Source organism: Scyliorhinus torazame, chromosome 11 (assembly GCF_047496885.1).
Source record: "Scyliorhinus torazame isolate Kashiwa2021f chromosome 11, sScyTor2.1, whole genome shotgun sequence".
NCBI classification, from domain to species: Eukaryota; Metazoa; Chordata; class Chondrichthyes; order Carcharhiniformes; family Scyliorhinidae; genus Scyliorhinus; species Scyliorhinus torazame.
This window is the reverse complement of record NC_092717.1, coordinates 203,451,699-203,479,525: the sequence shown is the minus strand read 5'-3', so window position 1 is coordinate 203,479,525 and position 27,827 is coordinate 203,451,699. Positions and strand designations below refer to the sequence as shown.

At 45.3% G+C, this 27,827-nt stretch overlaps 1 long non-coding RNA gene across 2 annotated transcripts in view; it reads right to left on the bottom strand.

The window, feature by feature from the left end:
• Nucleotides 1-5,752: 5,752 nt before the first annotated feature.
• The window catches only part of LOC140386044 (uncharacterized), a 43,391-nt gene continuing 21,316 nt past the window's right edge, over nt 5,753-27,827 (bottom strand). Inside the window, exons 1-3 of one of the 2 annotated variants that reach the window (XR_011933556.1) lie at nt 16,108-16,177; nt 14,674-14,838; nt 5,753-7,999 (exon numbers count right to left, since the gene is read on the bottom strand). This is a non-coding gene — a long non-coding RNA (uncharacterized lncRNA). Of the gene's footprint in view, nt 8,000-14,673; nt 14,839-16,107; nt 16,178-27,827 lie in introns of those variants that run through there. The other variant, XR_011933557.1, reaches the window with a different exon arrangement.

The window sequence follows — 27,827 nt, the reverse complement described above, 5'->3', positions numbered from 1 at the left end:
TTCCAGAAACATATATATAGACAGATTCAAAGATGCCAGACAATGCTTGGAATACGAGCATTAGCAGGTGATTAAATCTTCACAGATCCAGATTTAAGTTTGAGGCTGTGCCCTCGTGTTCTAGTTTCTCCGACTAGTGGAAACATCCTCTCCATGTCTACTCTATCCAGGCCTCTCAATATTCTGTAAGTTTCAATAGGATCCCCCTCAAGCTTCTAAATTCCATCGAGTACATATCCAGAGGCCTCAACTGCTCCTCATGTGACAAGTACTTCATTCCAGGGATCATTCTTGTGAGCCTCCTATGGATCCTCTCCATGGCCCACACTTCCTTCCTTAGATACGGGGCCCAAAGCTTCTCACAATATTCCAAGTGGGGTCTGACCTGAGCCTTATACAGCCTCAACAGTAATCCCTTCTCTTGGATTCTAGCCTCTCGGCATGAATGCTAACATTGCATTTGATCAGAAGTCAATAAGACCATAAGACATAGGAGCAGAATTAGGCCACTCGGCCCATCGAGTCTGCTCCGCCATTCAATCATGGCTGATATTTTTCTCATCCCCATTCTCCTGCCTACTCCCCATAACCCCTGATTCCCTTATTAATCAAGAACCTATCTATCTCTGTTTTAAAGACACTCAGTGATTTGGCCTCCACAGCCTCCTGCAGGAAAGAGTTCCACAGATTCACCACCGTCTGGCTGAAGAAATTGCTCCTCTTCGCTGTTTTAAAGGATCGTTCCTTTAGTCTGAGATTGTGTCCTCTGCTTCTAGTTTTTCCGACAAGTAGAAACATTCTCTCCACGTCCATTCTATCCAAGCCACGCAGTATCCTGTAAGTTTCGATAAGATCTCCCCTCATCCTTCTAAAATCCAATGAGTACAGACCCAGAGTCCTCAACCGTTCCTTATATGGCAAGCTCTTCATTCCAGGGATCATTCTTGTGAACCTCCTCTGGACCCTTTCCAAGGCCAGCACATCCTCCCTCAGATACGGGGCCCAAAACTGCTCACAATACTCCAAATGGGGACTCACCAGAGCCATATATAGCCTCAGAGGTACATCCCTTGTCTTGTATTCTAGACCTCTCGACATGAATGCTAACATTGCATTTGCCTTCGTAACTGCCGACTGAACCTGCACGTTAACCTTAAGGGAATCGTGAACAAGGACTCCCAAGTCCCTCTGATTTTCTATGCATCTTCCCATTTAGAAAATAGACTGTGCCTCCATTTCTCCTTCCAAAGTGCATAACCTCACACTTTTCCACATTGTATTCCATCTGTCACTTCATTGCCCACTCTCCTAGCCTGTCCAAGTCCTTCTGAAGCCTGTCTGTTTCCTCAGTACTACCTGCCCCTCTCCAGATCTTTGTCTCATCTGCAAACTGAGCAACAATGCCTTCAGTTCCTTCCTCCAGATCATTAATGTATATTGTGAAAAGTTGCGGTACCCGCACCGACCCCTGAGGTGCACCACTAGTCACCAGCTGCCTTCCTAACTGCCAACCGAACATGCATGCTAACCTTAAAAGAATCCTGAACTAGGACTTATTCTGATTTCTGAAGCCTTTTCCCATTTAGAAAATAATCTATGGGCGGGATTCTCCGCTTGACAACGGCAATTTCGTAATTGGCGATTTGATGGAGAATCCCTTTTTACGGCCGACTCAGGGGCGGCGCCTGTTTTCAGAAACTCCTCCACTTCCAAAACGGATCATCGGGGAGTACGCCGCACGCCGTTGGGACGGGCTCAGGACGTTACCTGAAGGCCCTCCCTCGATGCTCCGCCCCAATGGGCCGAGTTCATGACGACGCAGTTCATTTGTGCTCTCAGTTTTCATGAACCTCGCATGGCGGCTGCGGACTGTGTCAGCACCGATACAGTCAGGGGGGGAGCCATGCCGCTGGCCGGGGGGGCTTCAGTGAGGGCTGGGGCAATTGGTGGGTTGTCATCCGGGTGTGGCGAGTTGGGGTCCATGGGGACACTATCTGGCAGATCAGGACCTGCCGAGGCCGGTGCCATGTTGTACAGCGCAACTGCTGCAGGCCGTCGCCATGCGCATGCGTGGCTATGGACCCAGCCATTCTCCGGCCATTTTCGGCGTGGGATCCAGTAGTTTTACCCGGCACTGCTGCTAGCCCCTCACCAGTCCCAGAACCGGTGAGGGTTCGTCGCCAATTGATGTGTCGTAAAACGCCACAGTTCCCACGCCGGCATCGGCAATTAGCCGCAGAATCAGAGAATCCAGTCCTATGCCTCTATTCTTCCTACCAAAGTGCATAATCTCACACCTTCCTAACTTTGCCCTCAGTTCTTTCTTCCAGCTTATTTTATATCGTGAATAGTTGTGGTCGCAACATTGACCCCTGCGGCACACCACGAGTCACTGACTGCCATCCTGAAAAAGATCCCTTTATCCCCACTCTCTGCCTTCTGCCAGTCAGCCAATTCTCTATCTATGCCAATACATTGCCCCTAATGCCATGGGCTCTTATCTTTTTTTGCAACCTCCTGTACAGCACCTTTTCAAAGGTCTTCTGGAAATCCAAATCGATCATACCCACTAGTTCTCCTTTGTCTAACTTCCTCATTACTTCCTCAAAGAACTCTAACAGATTTGTCAGTCATTGCCTCCCCTTGACAAAGCCGTGCTGACTCTTTCCTATTTATCATGCTCTTCCAATTATTTCTGAATCTCATCTTTAATAATATACTCTAAAATCTTACCGACAGCCAAAGTCAGGCTAACCATCTTCTGCCTCCTTCCCTTCTGAAACAGGTGTGTTAAATTAGGCACTTTCCAGTGCTCTGGGCCCTCTCTGCCTCCAATGATTCCTGAAAGATCACCACAAAGCCTCCACAATCTACTCAGCAACCTCCTTCACAACCCTGGGGTGTAGTCCATCTGGTCCAGGTGATTTATCCACCTTCAGACCTTTCAGCTTCTGTACTCACCTCTTCCCCATGACTCTCTGAAGTTCTGGTATCCCATTGTTGTCTTCCACCGTGAAGACTGATGCAAAGTATCTATTCTGTTCCTCTGCCATTTCTCTATTACTACTTCTCCTGTCTCATTTTCCAGTGGTCCAATGTCCATTCTTTTCTTGCCTTGCTCTTACCTTTTATATATTGAAAAAACTCTTGCAATCTTCTTTTATATTACTAGTTGGCTTGCATTCATATTTCCCCCCTTATTGCTTTTTCAATTGTCCTCTGCTTGCTTTTAAAGGTTTCCCAATCCTTTGGCTTCCACTAATTTTCGGCACTTTGTACGTCATCTTGTTTCAAACCAAAATCTCACCATTTGCCTGGTGGTTGAAACCAAAGTTATCCTATTTTGGTGTCAGTCATGGCTCAGTTGTGAGCATTCTTTCCTCTGAATCTGAACATTATGATTTTAAATCCCACATCTGGATCAGACCACAAAAATCGAGGCTGACTCAGGAGTACAGTCCTGAGGAAGTGCTGCATGGTCAGAAATGCTAGGCGGGTTTCTCCGCTGTCCGATGGCGATATCGTAATCGGCGATCGGGCGGGGAATCCCTTCCGACGGCCAAATCGGGGGCGGCACCAGTTTGACGCCGGTTTTCAAGTCTCCGCCTCCCCCAAAATGGCATTATCGCATTGCGCACCGTACACCGTTGTAACAGCGTTGGTGCGTCATCGGCAGGCCCTCTCCCGATGCTCCGCCCTCGATGGGCCGAGTTCACGACTGCGCGGTTGACATGTGGTCTGAGCGCTCGGGAACCCGGCGTGGCAGCCGCAGATTGTGTCAGGCTAGGAGCCATGCCGCTGGCCTGGGGGGACTTCCACGAAGACTGGGGGGACTGGTGGGTGGTAGCCAGGGGGCGGGCTGTGGGACCGTATTTGGCAGGTCGGGTCAGCGCACGGCCGGCGCCATGTTGTACGGCATGGCCGCTGCAGACCATCGGCGTGTGCATACATGGCCACGGACCCGGCCATTCTCTGGCTGTTTTTGCCGCAGGAGCAGGGGGTTTTACCCGATGCCACTGATAGCCCCTCACCGGTCCCGGAATTGGTGAGAGTTCGGCACCTATTTTGGCGTCGTAAAACCCGGGAATTCTCTGTTTCAGCTGGCACTTAGCCGCTGAATTAAATTGGGACCTCCTTCTTCCCTTTCAGGTGGATGTAGAAGATCTGTTGACACAACTTTGAAGAAGATCTGTGGAGTTCTGCCCAGTTTCCTTTCCAATATTTACCACTCCATCAACATCACAAAAGCTGATTATTCAGTTTTTATTACATAACTGCTTGTCGGAGCTCCCAGTGAGTAAAGTGGTGGTCGCATTTCCTACATTACAACAATAACTTCACCTCAAAAGTGCTTAATTGGTTGTAAAGTGCTTTGAGATGCCAGGTGCTCATGAAAAGTGCTATGTCAATGCGAGTCTTTATATTTAAAAGCATTTAATCTCAAGGCTGGCTCGGATAACAAACCCTTAACATGCCCGTGTGACATTTGTTGGTCCTGTATCGGGGGAGTTAACCAATTAAAATAAATGGCCGATCTAATTAATAATGACAGTCACTAATTCTTCCTTTGAAACAATCTGATTGGTCGACAATTGCCAATCTCACTGAAATAAAGTTTTGGTGTGCCTTACTTATCAAACGTTGACTGTCACATGGCCTGGAATCCTGACTGTATTCTTAATAAACCGATGGTCATTGTGGGTGACCTAATATGGGCTAAAGTTACTGGGAGGGTGACAGATCTCTTTCCTTAAAGGTCATCAGTGGCACAATTAACATCAACTTGTATTTAAATAATGCCCTGAATATAATAAAATGTCTCATAGCTCTCCACAGGAGCATTGTTAGTCAAAACCTTTTACGATTCTTTCACAGGATTTGGGCATCACTGACTAGCATTTATTACCCACCTTGAAACTCCACACCCAAACCATATATTAATAAACCAAGGCTTGAGAACAGAGGTAGATTGTAAGAACTGTCTCTTCAAGGAGTTGAGAGCAGGAGAAAGGCAGGAGAAGTGGGATTATTGTATTCCCTTAATCCATTATCCACCCTACAACATAACAGTTAATCGGTGAAATAAGATCCTGGAGTTTTGATGTAATTTATCCTCAAATCACCCCTAAAACAGATTATCTGATCATTTACTTCATTGCTATTTGAGAGAATTTGGTGAGTGCGACTTGACTGCTGTGTTTCCAGACTGCAATTCAAAAGTGTCATGATATTCAAACATACATCATAACACATACATAATGATAGACAGACCAATGGACCAATTAGCACACATAACACGACAGCCAATCACAGACAAGAGCAGACACAGTATAAGACAAGAAACACAACACTTCCTGGGCAGTCCATCTGGAGACAGCACAGGGCCAGGACCTCATTAGCAAGACACTCACACAGTCATAACGTGCTGAGTACCAAGTCAGATGTCTAAATAGTTGGATGGAATCAAACTGCGTTGTACCAATCGCAACCGTGTTGGTTCTTCTGTACCTCAGAGAGCACCCAACACCTCAAAAATCACTTGAAACTCTTTGGAACGTGAGGATGTGAGGGTAGCTATAGAAGTGCCGTTCCTTCTTTTAATAATATACGTATCAAATCTCACTATTCAAGAGCGTCAAAGATCACATGCGCCCCTGATGTTGCATAACAGGGACATGGATCTGTACAAATGAGGATTACCGCAGAGATTCGTAATCACATATTTAATTGTATTAAACAGAGTGCAGCAATATAGCTATCATTTCATAAATTCCGCAAATCAACCTTCACCTTTATCAGTTGTCCAGCCATCCCATGTAACCCTGCTCTCAACCAATGTTTACATACAGGTGCTTCCAGTAGGGGTCACCAAATAATACTCGGGATTGGAAATCCTGACTGATTCATTTTCACATGTGCATACCCAGCAACATTGAGTCAAATAGGAGCATTTCTATTGTTATCCTACAATGAATGAAGTAACCAACAATGCTAGCCCCTGCATTGGGTACTTTGCTCCATTCAGTGAATTATTTCATTTATATAAGGTTACTCAGGAATTAACAGAACATAATTAAGAGGAAAATGTAAAATCGGGGGAAAAGACTTGTGTTCAGTCGAATTCTTTAATTCAAGGCATATTTCATCTAATTACTCATTTGACACATCCACAATTTGGCTACAATAACTTTATATATGTATTTCTCTTTTAACAATAATCATGCCGCTGCGAGCCTGAATGCCTTTCTCTGCATGCTAAGTTGCAATTAACCTCGGGTAACCTTTTGTGTAAAATTGATAATGGCTGCTTTTAAGTTCGCAACATTGCGAATCGTGGTACTTTGTCATAGGGTGTGAGGAGGTTCCAGAGAAAGATGGACAGAAACGAAGGCCGGATTTTTTTCACCCGCAGCAGCAGTCGTTGAGGGTGGGATGAAAACTCTCAGCCTGTCACTGAGTCTCTGTCGCAGCCTTGAACACAGTTTCAAAGAGTATTTTGAAAATACTACACTTGTTTATCTATTCTGTCAAAAAGCTACCCTCCTGTTTCATGATCAGTCCCTGTCATTCTGATACTTCTTCAATGTGAACACTTGTTTCTTTTAATGGAAGCTTCTAGTCTTCAATTAGGCAGTCAAGCACTCCCAGGTCAACGCCCACTGCCACCCTCATCAAAATGCCTGACAGGTGAGCATTCATATGGAATCTCTGAGTGAGGTTCTCACTTCAGTACTGAATTTAATGTAATGGCTATGATGCAGGTTTAGTAAAGTCTGGACTGATAATTCATGGCAGTTTGAGAATTTGAGGTTTTTCTTATACATTCCCTGGTGTTAGACCTTAAGATTATATGACATAGGAGCAGAATTAGGCTATTTAGCGCATTGAGTCTGCTCCGCCATTCAATCATGATGTTTCTCATGCCCACTCTCCTGCCTTCTCCCCATAACCCCTGATTCCTATTCATCAAAAACCTATCTATCTCTGTCTTAAAGACACTCAGCGATGAGTCCTCCACAGCCTTTTGCGGCAATGAGTTCCACAGATTCACCACCTCCTAGCTGAAGAACTTGCTCCTCATCTCTGTTTTCAGTCTGAGGCTGTGCCCTCGAGTTTTAGTTTCTGCTACTAGTGGAAATGTCCTCTCCACATTCACGGCGGCGCGGTGGCACAGTGGTTAGCACTGCTGTCTCAATTCCAGCCTTGGGTAACTGTCTGTGTGGAATTTGCACTTGCTCCCCGAGTCTGCGTGGGTTTCTTCCGGGTGCTCCGGTTTCCTCCCACAGTCCAAAAATGTGCAGGTTCGGTGGATTGGCCATGCTAAATTGCCCCATAGTTTCCAAGAAGGCTAGGTGGGGTTACTGGATTACGGGGATAGGATGGAGGCATAGGGTGCTTTTTCCAAGGTCCGGTGCAGACCCGATGGGCCAAATGGCCTCCTTCTGCACTGTAAAATCTATGATTCTATGACTCTCAGTATTTTGTAAGCTTCACTGAGATCCCCTCCTCATCCTTCTAAACTCCATCGAGTACAGACCCAGACTCCTCAACCGCTCCTCATATGACAAGTGTTACTGGCAAGATCAGCATTTGTTGCCCAACCTTAATTGCTATTGAGCTGGGTGGATTGTTTGATCTTTTCATCCACATCGTTGTGGGTCTCGAGCCACCTGTAGGTATGGATGGCAGATTTCTGGAGTTGCACTGGGTAAGGACGGCAGATTTCCTTCCCTAAAAGACATTAGTGAACCAGATGGGTTTTTACGACAATTGGCAACGGTTTCATGGTCATCATTAGACTTTTTACATCCAGATTTTTAATGAATTCAAGTTTCACCATCCGCCGTGGTGCGATTCGAACCCGGCTCCCCAGAACATTATCCATGGTCTCTGGATTACTAATCGAGTGGCGTCGCCATCGCCTCCCTCCTTTCACTTGACAACTTGACCTTATTGGAGCTGATAGTCTGCCTGACATCTGTATGGGTCTAACGGGTGCCTGTAAGAGCGAGAAGGTAGATTTAGTTCATGAGCATCCAGAATACAACATTGCATGTCACTCACTGTGAATGTTAGGATGCGATCATCTCATGGAGGGATCATGGAGGGCTTACTGGGAGATGCCAATCCCATCTTCCCCTCAGGAATAATCCCCATCCTCCCCTGCCAACTCGGTGGCATCCTCCTCAACCATAGTTAGTTCCTGCATATCGGCCATCCCTCCTCCTATTTTGGATCTCCTGGTGTGGACAAGTTTGGTCTGCATGGAGACACATGGATGGAATGTGATGAGAAGGAATGGAGTAGAGGTTTGGAACCATGAATACCTGCTGTGTGTACTGAGCCTTCCCCAGTAAGGGCTGAGGATGTAGACTGTGCAACATGATAGATGAGATGCTGGTGATCTTAAACTATCTATGAGACAATCAGTGCTGATGTCTCCCCTGTTAATGTTGCATGATATCTTTGAGGAGTGTAACCCTTTATGTGCATGGTGCCATTATGAGAGTGTGAGGTTGGAGTGAGCAGAAGGTTGATAAATCCGATAGATGTATATGCCAGTTGCATGCCAGATATGCTCAGTCTTGCATTCTCTTAGTCATGAGCGAATAAAGATGGGAGCTGTACCAAGATCATCAAACAGTATGAAGGGTAAGAAAGTGTTTGCTCTGGACAAAGATATCAAAAGTGTAAATGAAGAAGTAACTGAGCAGGTTGACACCTCAGAATGGTTGTGACTATGGGTTGCAGAGTTTAGATTTAGAAAATGCATCTACGAGTGACAGGTGACATTTGGGGGAATTGTTGCAGAGATGACCAAATGGCATTGGAAGTGGGCAAGGGGAGTATGCAGTGAGCAACATTAAGAAATTGTTGAATGTATCTTGATCTGTGACAGTAACCATGTGAGTACAGAAGCCACAGGAAATGGCAAGGCCAAGGGGGTATCCATGAATATCTGCAGATGTATTTATATGGATGGAGAGTTTTAGGAAGGACAGGAGATTGGTGCATTCAGAGGGGAAAGGGGATGGAGAGCTGAGCTGAAAATTTGATAGAGTTAAGAATGATGACCATCACGAGCAGTGTGGTTATTGTGAATGCTGGATGTTTCTAAATTTTCCTCCTCTACAGAACAAGTTGTTTCAGAGCACTTTATAATTTAGATCCTAATCAGCTTGCTAATGTCAGTTTATTTCATCATTAATTTGCCTGAATGAGGCCTACTCCACATTGTTGAAAAATGCTGTGAAGATATGAAACATGAACCAATCTGATTGGAGCTGTTATTCTATTGTCGTTAGCACGCTTCATTAGAGGCTTTTATATTATAGGCTGAATCTTCGGACAGAGGCTTAAGAACTCAATTCTTGTGAATTTACTTTTAAATCTTGCTGCTAAGTTATGAAACAGTTGAAAGGTGACAGTTGAAGTAATTTACACTTTTGGTCTCCATATTACAGTAGTGATATCCACCTTACTGACCAGGTGGAAAGCTGGAAGGTGCAGTTAAAACCATTAAAGTTATTTATTTACCTGCCCAGTAGCTGCTGAGGCCTAAATGGTCAGTGCATTGGCCTTTCTGATTGTACAACTGACAAGGAATAATCTCAGACAAAGGGATCACTCATTTAAAACGAGGATGAGGAGGAATTTCTTCTCTCAGAGGGTAGTGAATTTGAGGAATTCTTTACCACAGAGAGTTGTAGAGGCTGGGTTATAAAATATGTTCAAGGCTGTGTGGTGTTCTTTGTGTTGCTTATTTCAGGATGGTTGGCGTCGTGTTCGCAAAGATCACAAAATAACTTTAACTTGAACAAAGCTATAAATTTATTAACATTACTAATTTGGATTCGACAAGCACTCCTAAATAATACACTGTTGATAATTAACATATAATCTATACTCACCTACAACTAATCTCTACACTAGAATAAACTATGATTTGTTCTTACTCACACTATATTTACTTCAGTCTGTCTCTAGCTAACTCCTTGACTTCTCTCCCCCACAAGGCTTAGCATCAATGTTTTATATATTTGTAACTGTAGCTCCATCTAATGGTTGATCTAGACATTTCATTCACCCGTGCAGTTATTACATTTATAATAATACCACAGGCTGAGACAGGAAGACTTTTAATCAGTAAGGGAATCAAGATCATAGAATCATAGAATTTACAGTACAGAAGGAGGCCATTCAGCCCATTGAGTCTGCACTGGCTCTTGGAAAGAGCACCCTACCCAAGGTCAACACCTCCACCCTATCCCCATAACCCAGTAACCCCACCCAACACTAAGGGCAATTTTGGACACTAAGGGCAATTTATCAAGGCCAATCCACCTAACCTGCACATCTTTGGACTGTGGGAGGAAACCGGAGCACCCGGAGGAAACCCACGCACACACGGGGAGGATGTGCAGACTCCACACAGACAGTGATCCAAGCCGGAATCGAACCTGCGACCCTGGAGCTGTGAAGCAATTGTGCTAACCACAATGCTACCGTGCAGGATAAGGCAGGAAAGTGAAGTTGAGGATCATCACACCAGTCATGATCTCAGTGAATGGCAGAGCAGACTCGATGAGCTGAATAGCCGACTTCTGCTCCGATGTCTTCTGGTCTTGTGGTCCCCAAGAGCTGAGTCCTTTTGAACATATGCATGTCAGGTCTCAATGACATAATTTGAACTTTCCCGCAATATTAACTCAGCAGTCTAAACGGGAGGCTGCAGTTAGGCTCCCACCAGGCAAACCTTGCAATGAGGAGGACTGGAGCAGAAGAGGCCCCTAAAAGGCAAGTAGTTCAGCAACCGGACATCATAGATAGAAAATCATTCACAAAAGTTCTAGAGGGGAAGGGAGGGGAAATGTTTTCACTCAAGAGTGTTATCGTGATCTAGAGCGCTCTATCTGAAATGTGATGGAAGCAGATTCGCAAAATATCTTCAATTGGGAGTTGGACAAGAGCGTGAGGATGAGGAATTTATAGAGATATGAGGAATCAAAAGCAAGAGTATGAAAATAAAAGCATGGTTGTTGTTCCAAAGGACCGGTATAGGTAGAAGAGCTGAACAGCCTTTCACTATGCGATGTGAAGGGCTAAGACCTGCCCCTGTATTTTATTTTTGTAAAACATATAGAGATGTGCACATTGCTATCTCTAAAACTAATTATACTGGAGAAAAAACAAAACAGCTGAATCAACATTTGGCTGTGACCCTGAACAAGGGAAACGCATACACTGTTATCCCTGAAGATCCACTAATGACCCCCCCTGTGGACTGCACAGCCTAAATTCAAAGAGCACTGTACAAAGGCCATCTGCATTTCATAACCCAGGCTGGCCAACAGGATTCTGCTTGTCTGCTAAGACAAAGGGCCCACAAACATCTTTCAATTCTTGCTGGTTAAGACATTGAACAATCTCAGAGACCCAGACAAGGGATATATATCCATTGTCAAAGACAATGGGAATCATGTGACATGGGTCTCTAACTTGCTGAACTGCAAAGTCTCAGTCAGCTTTTTTATCATCCCACCAGCAGCTTCCCAGCCAAGGTTGGAGAGCTGGCCCCATCTAAATTGCTTCTGCTGGAAATTGTGTACCATCACCTGCAAGACTGATTCTTTCCTGTATGCCAATCACATTGTGCAAAGTCAACACCAACAAAAATTATACAGCATCGGTTTTTAACCCACTAACCTCTGCGAAGAAACCTCACCTGTGACTTTGATTCTGGACTCTGGAAACCACATGAAACAGTTGTTATTTTAATCCATGGTCTCTGCACTGTAAATATTTCTTTTCTCTGTCCTTCTACTGTATGAATGCAAAGAAGTCAATGTTGCAAATCTCCTCCCATGTTTTGAGTGTTCGAAAATAAACAAACGCTGAGTTCATCCTATCTTAATATTGCTGTGGGGTTATGAGCAGAAAATTGTACTGCACCAAAACCAAGAGTTTGAGAAATAAACCACATTTTATAAAGAGGGAAACAAATTAAAACACCTGTCTGTTTACAGGTGTGTGATGAGAGGAGAGAACACTGCTGTTTAAATTAACCCCCCTCCTATCCATAATAGCGATAAGTTTCTATGATCTTAAGACATTCTTCACAAAACTGAGTGGCGAACACACTGGAATTCTAATAGATGTCATGGACCGAGATAGCAGTATTTCACAAAGAAAGAAGGAAAGGATGCAGTTATATAGCATTTTCCACAATCCCGAAGCACTTTATAGCCAATTAAGTACTTCTGAAGTGCAGCCATTATTGTAATTTCGGAAACAAAGCCGGCAATGTTCACATGCATGGACCTGCAAACAGCAATGTGATAGCCAGACTTTTATGAACGATGAAAGACAATTGGCGGAATTCTCTGTCCGTTCACAGTAGCGGGATTCTCTGGTCCCGCTGAAGTGAATGGGAGATTTGGCTGAGCGTCAAATTGTCCGTACTCGCTAGCAGTGTTAGCGGGGTAGAATTGCAACCGAGAATCACGGCCAATGTTGTTTTCGTCCTTTGAAAGTTTAGCTTCATCTAGGGTTGACGAGCTGTAGAGTAGATTTGCAAAAGAATTGGACGGTGTTCTCAGACTCTGCTAGAGCTTTCTTTGGAAGAGACATGATAGAAACGTGAATCGTAGAATCTCTACAGTGCAGAAGGAAACTATTCGTCCCATCGAGTCTGCACCAACCCTCTGAAAGAGAACCCTACCTAGGTCCATTCCCCCACCCTATCTCCGTAACCCCACCTAACCTTTGGACACTAAGGGGCAATTTAGCGTGGCCAATCCACCTAACCTGCGCATTTTTTGACTGTGGGAGGAGACCGGAGCACCCGGAGGAAAACCACACAGACATGGAGAGAATGTGCAAACTCTACACAAATAGTCATCCAAGGCCAGAATTGAACCCGATCCCTGGAGCTGAGAGACAGCAGTGCTAACCAGCGTGCCACTGTGCCGCTTTTATGAAACCTTGTGGGAGAAATTGGTGAGCGAGAGAATGGTTGTGCAATTGGACTCCGCAGCACTGCTCTCACAATGGAAAAGGTGTTGGCCAGGCTTCCAGCCATTTCTCATATGACCAATGAGGTGCTCCATGCTGGGAAGTGCACTAGCGTGGGTGTGCCACATATAAACCAAAAGCATCAGAAGTCCGATTAGGACATTAATCAGGCAAAATAACTCTTTCGCAATAGATTTCAGGAACTTGAATAAAGCAGGTCTAGTAAATGCCCATGTTCGTCGCTAAAAGCTGAATACCTGTTTATTAGCACAATGAACCATGCCTCCCTCCTCCTAGCTCCTCACTTCTCCACTATGGAGGTGAAGAATTGGAAGACATTTTTGAGACATTTATACCTGAGCAAAATGCCAATGACTCAGTGAAAAATGCATTCACAACCCATTTCACACCCAAGAAAAACACAATGTATGAAGCAATTGTCTTCCGGAGCACTAAGCAAGAAACAAATGAAATTATTGCACTTGACTTTGCTGACAATGAACACGTCGAACAAGAAATCACAACGCAAATAATTGCTCTTCGTCAACTACCAGGAAAAGCACTTGAGAGAGAGAGACAAAAAGCTGTACGAGCTGTTGAAGTTAGCAAGATCCCTGTGGATTTCAGAGTTACACAGCAGAGGTTAAGGCCGCCAGTTACTTCATCATGATTGGGTGCGCAAATGCTGCCATAGAGTTGACTACTGTTGCATGGTGGATAGAAGAGGCTCCAATTTCTGCACAATGCCCTGTATGTATTTGGAGCCAAACACCTCCATCCTCTTTGATAGTAACAAGATGATGTCTATCAGACCTGCCAATGCACCAATCATCTGTGTGTATGTTCATCAGCAATGTCCAGCACACTATCCATCAAAGTCCTCATCTTAGTCCCCTGAAGGTGATCTGGGGCGAAATTCTCCCGAAACGGCGCGATGTCCGTCGACTGGCGCCCAAAACGGCGCCAATCAGATGGGCATCGCCCCAACATTGAGGGGCTAGGCCGACGCCGGAGGAATTTCCGCCCCGCCAGCTGGCGGAAACGGCTTTTGTTGCCCCGCCAGCTGGCGCGGAAATGACATCTCGGGGCGGCGCATGCGCGGGAGCGTCAGCAGCCGCTGACAGTTTCCCGCGCATGTGCAGTGGAGGGAGTCTCTTCCGCCTCCGCCATGGTGGAGACCGTGGCGGAGGCGGAAGGGAAAGAGTGCTCCCACGGCACAGGCCCGCCCGCAGATCGGTAGGCCCCGATCGCGGGCCAGGCCACCGTGGGGGCACCCCCCGGGGCCAGATCGCCCCGTGCCCCCTCCAGGACCTCGGAGCCCGCCCACGCCACCTTGTCCCGCCGTTCAACAGGTGGTTTAATCCACGCCGGCGGGACAGGCAATTTATCGGCGGGACTTCGGCCCATCCGGGCTGGAGAATCGCGGGGGGTGGCCCGCCAACCGGCGCGCCGCGATTCCCGCCCCCGCAGAATATCCGGTGCCGGAGACTTCGTCAACCGGCGAAGGCGGGATTCACGGCGGCCAACGGCCATTCTCCGACCCGCTGGGGGGTCGGAGAATGACGCCCCATGTCTGTGATCCCATGCTCTGGTGAGCTGGCACACAAGCTAAGCTTTCCTTCTGGCCTAGCTAAAGTCCACCCATGCTCAATGACTCACCAGGTTTTGATGCAACACTGGCCTCTAAACTTCAAACTGTCAATATCTTAAGGAATGGCTGCGAGTATGAGATAAAGTGAAAGAGTTTCTTCATCGGCGAACTGGTGCAACTCTGTCTCTTCCTCCTGGGGTTGCTCTGGTTGGGCAGGTGGACATTTTGGATACCTGAAAGTATAAAATCATAACAGCTGGTTAGGGAGATGAAGGTGAAAGAAGGTTTAAATTAAGAGGTCCATAGTTGCAGCATCTGCTGTTTACGATTCATGCTCGGTAGCAGAAAAAGAACATAAGAATATAAGAAGTTGGAACAAGAGAAAATCATACAGCCCGTTGAGCCTGCTCCATCATTCAATATGATCATGGCTGACCTTGGGTTTCAACTCCACTTTCCTGCCTACATCCCACAACATCCCTTGATTCCCCGAGAGACCAAAAATCTATCTTTTTCAGCCTTAAATACATTCAAGGAAGATGCATTCACAACGCAGTTGGGGCAGCATGGTAGCACAGTGGGTAGCACTGTTGCTTCACAGCTCCAGGGTCCTAGGTTTGATTCCCGCCTTGGGTCACTGTCTGTGCGGAGTCTGCACATTCTTCGTGTCTGCGTGGGTTTCCTCTAGTTTCCACCCACAAGTCCTGAAAGACGTGCTGCTGGGTGAATTGGACATTCTAAATTCTCCCATTATGTTCCCGAACAGGTGCCGGAATGTGGTGACTAGGGGCTGTTCACAGTAGCGTCATTGTAGTGTTAATGTAAGCCTACTTGTGACAATAAAGATTATTAATTATTAGAGATTTTATATAATAATAATCTTTATTGTCACAAGTAGGCTTACATTAACACTGCAATGAAGTTACTGTGAAAAGCCCCTCGTCGCCACATTCCGGCTCCTGTTCAGGAACACAGAGGGAGAATTCAGAATATCCAATTCACCTAATTTAGTTGCACTTTGACAATAACGCAATTATTTAAACATAGCCAATACTTAAAACCACAAAGGAAGAACCTGCAAAGAAAAAGTGGCCATTTGAAATGGACAATTTTCGTGAGCGGCATGTGGCGTAGTAGTTAGCACTGGGACTGTGGCGCAGAGGACCTGGGTTCGAATCCCGGCCCTGCATCACTCCACTGTGTGGAGCTTGCACATTCGCCCCATGTCTGCGTGGGTTTCACCCCCACAACCCAAAGATGTGCAGGTTAGGTGGATTGGCCACGCTAAATTGCCCCTTAATTGGGTAAAACAAAATAATTGGGTACTCTAAATTTTTAAAAAAATGAAATGGACAATTTTCAGAAATTGGTCAGGTTCTGTATCCAAACATTCCACAGGAGCTTGAAATCGTGACATAAACACAATAAGTGACTTTTTCAATCCTTCTTCGGTGATCACTTGCTAATGAGTGCAATTGCCCAGCTAAGAAACTCTGTGTTACCTCGTCATGGGTTCTGTGGGTTCTTGCATGGATGATGAGCCTGATCCGAGAGCCACATCTTCGACTGCACACTTGGCAGGTGTCACTGGGAGATGGCATTGGTCCTCTGGGTCTAGATCGCTGGTAGACCTTTCTCAGGCTCCTTTTCCGGGCCTCCTCTTACTGTCGGATATCATAAGAACATAACAACATATGAACTCGGAACAGGAGTAGGCCATCTGGCCCTTTGAGCCTGCTCCGCCATTTAATGAGGTCATGACTTCTGTATTTACTAATGAGAGGGGCGATATTGTTGGAGAGGACAGTGTGAAACAGACTGGTAAGCTCGAGGAAATACTTGTTAGGAAGGAAGATGTGTTGGGCATTTTGAAAAACTTGAGGATAGACAAGTCCTCCGGGCCTGACGGGATATATCCAAGGTTTCTATGGGAAGCAAGAGATGAAATTGCAGAGCCGTTGGCAATGATCTTTTCGTCCTCACTGTCAACAGCGGTGGTACCAGGGGATTGGAGAGTGGCGAATGTCGTGCCCCTGTTCAAAAAAGGGACTAGGGATAACCCTGGGAATTACAGGCCAGTTAGTCTTACTTCGGTGGTAGGCAAAGTAATGGAAAGGGTACTGAAGGATAGGATTTCTGAGCATCTCGAAAGACACTGCTTGATTAGGGATAGTCAGCACGGATTTGTGAGGGGTAGGTCTTGCCTTACAAGTCTTATAGAATTCTTTGAGGAGGTGACCAAGCATGTGGATGAAGGTAAAGATGTAGTGTACATGGATTTTAGGAAGGCATTTGATAAGGTTCCCCATGGTAGGCTTCTGCAGAAAGTAAGGAGGCATGGGATAGTGGGAAATTTGGCCAGTTGGATAACAAACTGGCTAACCGATAGAAGTCAGAGAGTGGTGGTGGATGGCAAATATTCAGCCTGGATCCCAGTTACCAGTGGCGTACCGCAGGGATCAGTTCTGGGTCCTCTGCTGTTTGTGATTTTCATTAATGACTTGGATGAGGGAGTTGAAGGGTGGGTCAGTAAATTTGCAGACGATACGAAGATTGGTGGAGTTGTGGATAGTAAGGAGGGCTGTTGTCAGCTGCAAAGAGACATAGATAGGCTGCAGAGCTGGGCTGAGAAGTGGCAGATGGAGTTTAACCCTGAAAAGTGTGAGGTTGTCCATTTTGGAAGGACAAATATGAATGCGGAATACACGGTTAACGGTAGAGTTCTTGGCAATGTGGAGGAGCAGAGAGATCTTGGGGCCTATGTTCATTCATCTTTGAAAGTTGCCACTCAAGTGGATAGAGCTGTGAAGAAGGCCTATGGTGTGTTCGCGTTCATTAACAGAGGGATTGAATTTAAGAGCCGCGAGGTGATGATGCAGCTGTACAAAACTTTGGTAAGGCCACATTTGGAGTACTGTGTACAGTTCTGGTCGCCTCATTTTAGGAAGGATGTGGAAGTTTTGGAAAAGGTGCAAAGGAGATTTACCAGGATGTTGCCTGGAATGGAGAGTAGGTCTTACGAGGAAAGGTTGAGGGTGCTAGGCCTTTTCTCATTAGAACGGAGAAGGATGAGGGGCGACTTGATAGAGGTTTATAAGATGATCAGGGGAATAGATAGAGTAGACAGTCAGAGAATTTTTCCCCGGGTGGAACAAACCATTACGAGGGGACATAAATTTAAGGTGAAAGGTGGAAGATATAGGAGGGATATCAGAGGTAGGTTCTTTACCCAGAGAGTAGTGGGGGCATGGAATGCACTGCCTGTGGAAGTAGTTGAGTCGGAAACATTAGGGACCTTCAAGCAGCTATTGGATAGGTACATGGATTACGGTAAAATGATATTGTGTAGATTTATTTGTTCTTAAGGGCAGCACGGTCGCATTGTGGATAGCACAATTGCTTCACAGCTCCAGGGTCCCAGGTTCGATTCCGGCTTGGATCACTGTCTGTGCGGAGTCTGCACATCCTCCCCGTGTCTGCGTGGGTTTCCTCAGGGTGCTCCGGTTTCCTCCCACAGTCCAAAGATGTGCAGGTTAGGTGGATTGGCCATGATAAATTGCCCTTAGTGTCCAAAATTGCCCTTGGTGTTGGGTGGAGGTGTTGAGTTTGGGTAGGGGGCTCTTTCCAAGTGCCGGTGCAGACTCAAAGGGCCGAATGGCCTCCTTCTACACTGTAAATTCAATGATAATCTATGATTAATCTGGGACAAAGGTTCGGCACAACATCGTGGGCCGAAGGGCCTGTTCTGTGCTGTATTTTCTATGTTCTATGTTCTATGACTGATCTTTTGTGGACTCAGCTCCACTTTCCCGCCCGAACACCATAACCCTTTATTCCTTTATTCTTCAAAAAAATATCTATCTTTATTTTTAATGAAACAGCCTCAACTACTTCACTGGGCAGCCTGAAGAATTGTGTCCCTTCAATCAAGAGGTTGCTCCAAGTAGGTCTCTTCTGAGCCAGGGTCTCCCATGCGTTGACATTTCTGTTATACTTCTTGAGGTAAGCCTTCAGAGTGTCTTTGAAGTGCTTCCTTCATCCTCCTCTTGTTCGGAAGCCTTATTTGAGTTGGGAAAAGTAGATTTTGCGTTGGTAGTCGGGACTCTGACATCCAAAGCACATAGTCGGCCCAGCGGAGTTGGTTTTGGATGATCATGGCCTCAATTCTGGTGCTCTTGGCTCCTTCAATGACACTGATGTTAGTACACCTCTCCTCCCAGTTTATGCAGGGAATCCATTGCCGGTACCTGTCCAGGGACTTGAGGTAGCATCTATACATAGTCAATGTTTCTGAGGTGTATAGAAGTGTTGAGAGGATGATTACCTGGTACACAAGAATCTTGGTATCAGCACAGATGCTGTGGTCATCAAAGATTCGTCCTTTTGTGCCCTAGGGAGATGCTCATGTATTGGATTTGATGTTGGATCTCCACATTGGTGCCAGCCTGAGAGGAGAGGTGGCTCCCCTGGTATGGGAAATGTTCCCCGTTTGGCAGGGTTCCTCCACCTTGATGGAAGGAGAGACCGGATCTTGCCCTGGGGCAGGTTGGTGAAGGATTTGAGTCTTCTTGAGGTTGAGGCTGAGGCCAATTCTTTGGTATGCTTCCGCGAAGGTGTCAAGCATGGCTTGGAGATTTTCTTCACAGAGAGAGGAGATGGCGACGTGATTTGCATACTGAAGTTCCACAAGCGATGTTAGTGTCGTATTCTCCTTGGATTTCAACCAGTTAAGGTCAAAAAGGTTTCTGTCTATCCTGTAGAGTGTCCACTCCACTGGAAAGTTTGCTCTTGACAAGGTGAAAGATGGTGGCGATGAAGATGGAAAGAAGAGTGGGGTGATGACTCCAGTCTTGATCTCAAAAGTTTCAGTCTCAGTTCTTCTGTCGCCGACATCTTGTTGTGGAGGAGTTGAAAGATGTTGGTGAATTTCACTGAACAGCCAGCCTTTGACAGGTTTTTCCATAGCATTTCCCGATTGACTGAGTCAAAAGCCTTGGTCAGATTGATGAAAATCATGTCCGCTGTTCCACGGATTGATCAGAAGCCACACTGGCTTTCCAGAAGGATTTCTTCAGAGACTGAAAGAAGGCGGTCGAGAGGATTCGGGTGATGATTTTCCCGGTAATGGAGAGTGGGGAGATTTCTCAATAGCTCCAACAGTCTGATTTACAATAATAATAATAATAATCTTTATTGGCACAAGTAGGCTTAGATTAACACTGTAATGAAGTTACAGTGAAAAGCCCCTAGTCGCCACATTCCGGCGCCTGTTCCGGTACCCAGAGAGAATTTAGAATGTCAGAATACAGCACGTCCTTCGGGACTTGTGGGAGGAAATCGGAGCACCCGGACGAAACCCACGCAGACACAGGGAGAACGTTCAGACTCCACACAGTCAGTAACCCTAGCCAGGACTCAAACCCGGGACCCTGGAGCTGTGAATGACCGAATCCCGGAGGTCAGCAAGGATTTCTTCTCTGTCCTGACCCAAATTTTCAGCAACAGCTGATGGAGATTACTTTTTCAATATATTAGTGGCAAGTCACATTTTGACCACACAGTTAATGACCATCTCCAACAAGAGCCTCTTGACATTCATGACATTATAATCACTGAGTCCCCCACTATCAACATCCTGGGGGTTACCATTGACTGGAAACTGAACTGGACTAGCTATATAATTACTGTGGCTAAAAGAGCAGATCCGAGGCAAGGAATCTTGTGGCGAGTAACTCACTTTCCTGACTCTCCAAAGCCTGTCTACCATGTACAAGGCACAAGTCAGGAATGTGATTAAATACTTTGCACTGGTTGGATGAGTGCAGCTCCAAAAACACTCAAAAAACTCGACACAATCCAGACAAAGCAACTCGCTTGATTGCTCCTCCTTCCACAAACATTCACTCATAGAACATAGAACAGTACAGCACAGTACAGGCCCTTCAGCCCACGATGTTGTGCCAACCATTTATCCTAATCTAAGATCAACCTAACCTACACCCCTTCAATTTACTGCTGTCCATGTGCCTGTCTGAGAGTCGCTTAAATGTCCCTAATGACTCTGACTCCACCACCTCCGCTGGCAGTGCATTTCACGCAGCCACCACTCTCTGTGTAAAGAACCTACCTCTCACATCTCCCCTATACCTTCCTCCAATCACCTTAAAATTATGTCCCCTCGTGACAGCCATTTCCACCCTGGGGAAAAGTCTCTGGCTATCCACTCTATCCATGCCTCTCATCACCTTGTACACTTCTATCAAGTCACCTCTCTGCCTTCTTCGCTCCAGTGAGAAAAGCCCTCGCTCCCTCAACCTTTCTTCATAAGACATGCCCTCCAGTCCAGGCAGCATCCTGGTAAATCTCCTCTGTACCCTCTCCAAAGCATCCACATCCTTCCTATAATGAGGCGACCAGAACTGGACACAATATTCCAAGTGTGGCCTAACTAGAGTTTTATAAAGCTGCAGCAAAACCTCGCGGCTCTTAAACTCAATCCCCCTGTTAATGAAAGCCAACACACCATACGCCTTCTTAACAACCCTATCAACCTGGGTGGCCTCATCATTGATAGACAGTGGTAGCAGTGTGTACCATCGACAAGAGGCACTGCAGGAACTCACCAAGATTCCATTGGCAGAACCATCCCAATACATGTTCGCTACCATTTAGAAGGAGAAGAGCAGCAGGTAGCTGGGAGCCCCACCACCTGGTTGTTTCCCTCCAAGTCATTCACCATCCTGATTTGGAAATATATCGCTGCTCCTTCACTGTGGCTGGATCAAAATTCTGGAACACCCTCCCTAACAGCACAGTGGGTGTACCTATACCTCAGCGACTGCAGCAGTTCAAATAACAGGACTATTGATGTAATGTATGTAGACTTCCAAAAACGCATTTGTGAAATACCGCACAACAGACTTGTGAGCAGCATTAGATCGCATGAAATAAAAGGGACAGTAGCAATATGAATGCTAACTTGGCTGAGTGACAGGAAACAGAGGGTAGTGATGAAAAGTATTTTTTGTACTGGAGGCAGGATTATAATGTGTTACCCATGGTTTGGTATTAGGTTACCTGATCTTCTTGACACATATTTTATACATATATCTTATTGCCATAGGTTTTCGAGGGGAGACAGTGTTGTAGTGGTATTGTCACTAGACCAGTAATCCAGAGACCCAGAATCATTCCCTGGGGATCTGGGTTTGAACCTCGCCAAGACAGATGGTGAAATTTGAATTCAATAAAAGACAAAATCTGGAATTAAAAGGCTAAAGATGACCAGGAAACCATTGTCGATTGTCGTAAAAACCCATTTGATTCACTAATGTCCTTTAGGGAAGGAAATCTGATGGGCAGCATGGTGGCGCATTGCTGCCTCATGGCGCGAAAGTCCCAGGTTCGATCCCGACTCTGGGTCACTGTCCGTGTGGAGTTTGCACATTCTCCCCGTGTTTGCATGGGTTTCACCCCCACAACCCAAAAATATGCAGGGTAGGTGGATTGGCCATGTTAAATTGCCCTTAATTGAAAAAAAATGTAATTGGATACTCTAAAATTTTAAAAAAGGGAAGGAAATCTGCTGTACTTACTTGTTCTGGCCTCCATATTATTCCAGATCCAGCAATGCGGTTAACCCCTAAGTGCTCTTTGGGATGGGCAATAAATGCTGGCTCAGCCAGTGATGTCCAACATTCCATGAACAAATTTAAAAAAAGGGGGCGGCACAATTTCAAAATGTGCAGATGTGATGGGATTTGAAAGTAATGTGAACTGTGAGGAGGATAGTGTTAAACCTCAAGAGGGAGCAGGCATGGTTGGGCAGGTGGTCGCTGAAATGAATGCAGAGAAGTGTCAAGCGATTAGTTTGACAGGAATAAATGAGAGAATAAATAGTACAATCTTAAAGGGGGTGAAGGAGCAGAGGAGCCTGGGAGGATATGTGCACCAAATCTTTGAATGTGGCAGGGCAGGTTGTGGGAATGGTTCATAAAGCATAGGATCTGGAGTGCACTACCTGGGATTATGATGGAGCCAGCTTCAATCATCAATTGGGACATAGAGTAAAGCATAAATAAAGGAAGGAGTTATGTTCAGCCTGGAGTTTGGCATCCAGTTCTGAGCACCACATTTTAGAAAGGATTAGAGAAGATGCAGAAAATATTCACGAGAATGGTTTCAAGGATGAGGAACCTCAGCCACGTGGGTAGGTTGGAGGAGTTGGGGCTGTTTTCCTTGGAGAAGGTTGAGAGGAGATTTGATAAAGGCATTCAAAACCATGAGGGGTCTGGACAGAGTAAATAGGAAGAAACTGTTCTCATTGGTGGGGGGATCAAAACCAGAAGGCACAGATTTAAGATAACTGGAAAAGGACCCAAAGGCGACTTGAGGAGGCAGCAAATAGTTAGGAACTGGAGCGCACTACCTGAGAGTACGATGGAGGCAACTTCAATCATGGCTTTCAAAGGAGCACTGGATCATTATCTGAGGAGGAGATTTTCAAAGAGTAACAGAGGAAAGATGGAAGGGTGGCACTATGTGAATTGATCTTTCAGAATTGGCACAGATACGACAGGACCAATGTCCTCTGTGCAGTAACCAGTCTATGATTCATTCTTTGATCATGAACACTGCATGCAAAAATAGATGGCAATGAGTTTTTAGCCCACTGATTTTAAATCTTTTTTTTAACTGATGAATTCTGTATTAGCGTCCTTTTTCTCAATGATGGAAATCCTTCAGGGAAGGAAATATGTTGCCCTTTGCCTGACTGCCCAACATGTGACTTCAACCCCCAGATCAAAGTGATAGACTGTTAACGACCCGAAGAAGGCACTCAGGTGCATCAAACACCTGCAAATAGTAATTAGTATTGGACTGGAGCGATTGGAGGGAGAAGACCCACCAAAGGGCAATTAGGGCTTAGCCTGACCATCCAAAGATCAGAAGGGAAATCCTGCCCCCACAATAAATAAAACTTCCTTCAAAAATGGCAAAGTTTGAAAGGCAGTTTTGTTTTTTGGACTGTGGGATTTCTGTGATTGATGGACCGACCCCTATCCTCCTCCTGTTACTCTCTGGAACACACATTTTGCAGTATCTCGAGGAATCATTTGCCAAAGTCACAGCAAGAATTCGAGAGAACCGTGCAAAAAGCCTGCTCCATCATTTGTGGAAGGTGCTGGTAAATTCACCAGCTAGATTGTGCAGGACAATTCAGCAACACATGCCACAGAGGAAGGAGTGGGGAAAGCTTGCACAATTGTGCAGGTGACATAGCAAACCTGAATGACTGTCAGAGCACTGTCGTAGTTAAAGTGAACATTATACAGCAAAACGTTTAACCAAAAACGGTGAAATAGGGAGTACAGTTTGTAGAAAAAAAGCACACATCCTACACAGCATTTTTAATAATGATACAGATATATAAAAGGACATTTTTCTTTGTGCCAGGAAATTAGATAATATCAGATAAAATCGAATTCCTACTAAAATATTGCCACTGATATCAATAATTACGTGCAGTCTGTTTCCTTGATCATATATTGCTGGTAGTTTAGGGAAAATCATACATTGTAGTTAAACCATATTCTGCTGTGTGGTGCTGTATGGCAGCATCATGTACACATTAATCACTCCCAATGGTTTTATAAATGGCAACTGGTTCATTTTTAGCATAATTTCTTTTTTTGATTAATTGCTGGTTGCAAAGCTTTGAAGGAAATTGAACCCCACTTCAAAGGTAACATTCAGCAAAATATTTACCACAGGAAAATATTGTAAAAAATGACCTATTTCATACAAGATGTACCCAAATTAGTATCACAGCTTAATTGATGTGTTTAGTTATTGAAGAACAATACTGCTCAATTTAATTCAATGTGAAAAATGAGACTGTTTATTAACAAAATAACCATCTAATTGGAAGCAGCAGAGGCATGATTCAGAAGCAAGTTTGAGTAGATCTAGAAATTGTCAAATGGAACAAAAAATAAAGAAAAGTGCAGCACAGGAACAGGCCCTTCGGTCCTCTAAGACTGTGCTGATCATGATGCCTTAACTAAAAAAAACCCTTCTGCCCTTACTCGGTCCGTATCCCTCTATTTACTGCCTATTCATGTATCCATCCAGATGCCTCTGAAATGTGGCTAATGTGCCTGCTTCCACCACCTCCTCCGGCAGAGCATTCCAGGGACCCACCACTCTCTGCGTGAAAAACGTACCCCGCACATCTCCCTTAAACTTTCCCCCTCTCACCTCAAACCTGTGTCCCCTTGTAATTGACACTTTCACCTTTGGAAAAAGCCTCTTACTATCCACCCTATCTATGCCTCTCATAATTCTGTAGACCTCTATCACACCTCCCCTCAGCCTCTGTCTTTCCAGTGAAAACAATCCTAATTTATTCAACCTCTCATCATAGCCAACACCTTCGAGACCAGGCTAATCCTGGTGAACATTCTTTGCATTCTCTCCAAAGCTTCCATGTCCTTCTGATAGTGTAGTGAGCAGGGCTGCACACAATACTCTAAATGCGGCCTAACCAAGGTTCTATGTAGCTGCAACATGATTTCCCAACTCCTGTACTCAATGCCCCGGCTGATGAAAGCAAGCGTGCCATATGCCTTCGTAATCACCTTGGTCACTGATGTTGCCACTTTTAGGGAACTGTGGACCTGCACGCCCAAACCCCTCTGTATGTTAATGTTCCTAAGGGTTCTGCCATTTACAGTATAATTCATACCTAGATTTGATCCTCCAAAATGCATCACCTCGCATTTGTCCGGATTAAACTCCATTTGCCATTTCTGTGTACAAGTCTCCAATCATGTTGTATCCTCTGACAACCCGTGGCACTATCAGCAACTCCACCAATCTTCAAGTCATCCGCAAACTTACTAATCAGACCACCCACATTTTCCACCAGATCATTTATATATACTCCAAACAATAGAGGTCCCAGCACTTATCCCTGTGGAACTCCACTAGCTACAGATCTCCATTCTGAAAAACACCCTTCCACCGCTACCCTCTGTCTTCTATAACCAAGCCAGTTCTGATCCCATCTAGCCAACCCATCCCGAATCCTATGTGATTTTAATTTTGTACCAGTCTGCCATGTGAGACCTTGTCAAACGCCTTTCTAAAATCTATATAAACTACGTCCATAGCCTTTCCCTCATCAATTTTCTTTGTCACCTCTTCAAAACACTCAATCAAGTTTGTGAGACATGACCTTCACCTTAAAAAAACATGCTGCCTGTCACTAACCAGTCAATTTTCCTCCAAATGTGCATACATCCCTTCCCTCAGTATCTTTTCCAAAAGCTTCCCCATCACTGATGTCAGGCTCACCGACCTAGAATTTGCTGGATTGTCCCTGCTTCCTTTCTTAAACAAAGGAATAACATTTGCGATTCTCCAGTCCTCTGGAACCTCGCCTGTGCTCAAAGAGGATGTAAAGATATCTGTTAAGACCCCAGTTATTATTCCCCTTTCCTCCCGCAGTGTCCTGGGATAGATTACGTCTGGTCCCAGGGACTTGTCTACCTTAATGCAATTTAGGAAAATCAACCCTTCTGCCTTTGATATATTGATGTTCTCAAAATCGTTCACACAATTATCCCTGACCCCAACATCTATCATGTCCTTGTCCCTGGTGAATACCGATACAAAGTACTCATTAAGGATTTCATTCCCTTCCTGTGGTTCCACGCATAACCTCCCTCCATTGTCCTTCAGTGGGCCTACTCTTTCTCTTGCTACCCTATTGCTCCTAATATATGCATAAAAAGGCTTGGGATTCTCCATGACCATGTTTGCTAAAGACATTTCAAGGCCCCTTTTAGCCCTCCTAATTTCACGTTAAAGTTCCTATCGTACGTTCACTGTACTACTCAAGGGTTTTGTCAGTTTTTAGATGCCTAGACCTATCATATGCTTCCTTTTTCCTTTTGACTAAGCGTCCAATTTCCCTTGTCATCTATGGTTCCCAAACCCTGCCATTTCTATCCTTCATTTTTGCGGAGACATGCCTGTCCTGCACTTCAATCAACTGGCCTTTAAAAGTCTCTCACATGTCAGACGTGGATTTGCCCTCAAATAGCCGCTCCCAATCCACATACCCCGGTTCCTGTCTAATTTAGGTATAATTGACCCTCGCCCAATTAAGCACCCGCACCCGCGGGCCACTCTTGTCCTTATCCATGACTACTCGAAATATTATGGGATTATGGTCGCGAAGTCAAAATGCTCCCCCAATGAAACATCAATCATCTGGCCTGGCTCATTCCCCAATGCCAAGTTTAGTATGGCCCCTCCCTGGTTGGATTGTCTACATACTGTATCAAAAAGCCCTCCTGGACACATCGAAAAAAATTGCTCTCTATCTGAGCCCCGGGCTGCAAGGGATTCCCAGTCAACAAGGGGAAAGTTAAAATTGTCCATCACAACTACCCTGCCTTTTTCATACCTGTTCAGTATCTGACTACACAACTGTTCCTCTGTCTCTTGTGGGCTGCTGAGAGATCTATAGGACACTCCCAACATTAGATTTCACCCTTATTATTCCTGAGCTCCTCCCATAATGCCTCACTACAAGATCCCTCCAATGTGTCTTCCCTTAACACAGCTGTGATCTGCTCCCTAATCAGCAATGCACCCCCACCTCATTTGTTTCACCTTCTGTCCCGTCTATAACAACGATATCGCAGAACGTTAAGCTACCAGTCCTGTCCCTCCTTTAACCATGTCTCCATAATTGCAATTACATCATAGTTCCATGCCGTAATCCAGGCTCTCAGTTCATCTGTCTTACCTGCTATACATCTTGCATTGAAGCAAACGCACTCCAGACCTATATTCCCGCTGAGCCCTGCGGCTTCCGTCTGCCTGCTCTTACTCTACGCTATTTTTATCTCAGTCTCACTTTTTCCTCCAGTCTCAGCACTTAATGGGCTGCTTTTCCGGTTCCCACCCTCACGTCACACTCGTTTAAATCCTCCTGTCCAGTAGCTTTATTTGTGTTTTCTCATTCAAACTTCTTGCTACTAACTGTTCCCCTCCCCTCACATCCAATGCTCCCAAAGCATAGACTGCTATTCATGTAACATAGTGGTATAGTGGCATCTAGCAATCCCGAGACCCAGAGTGTTGCTCTGGGGTCCCAGATTCAAATCCCGCCACTGCAGATGGTAAAATTTGAATTCAATAAAAATCT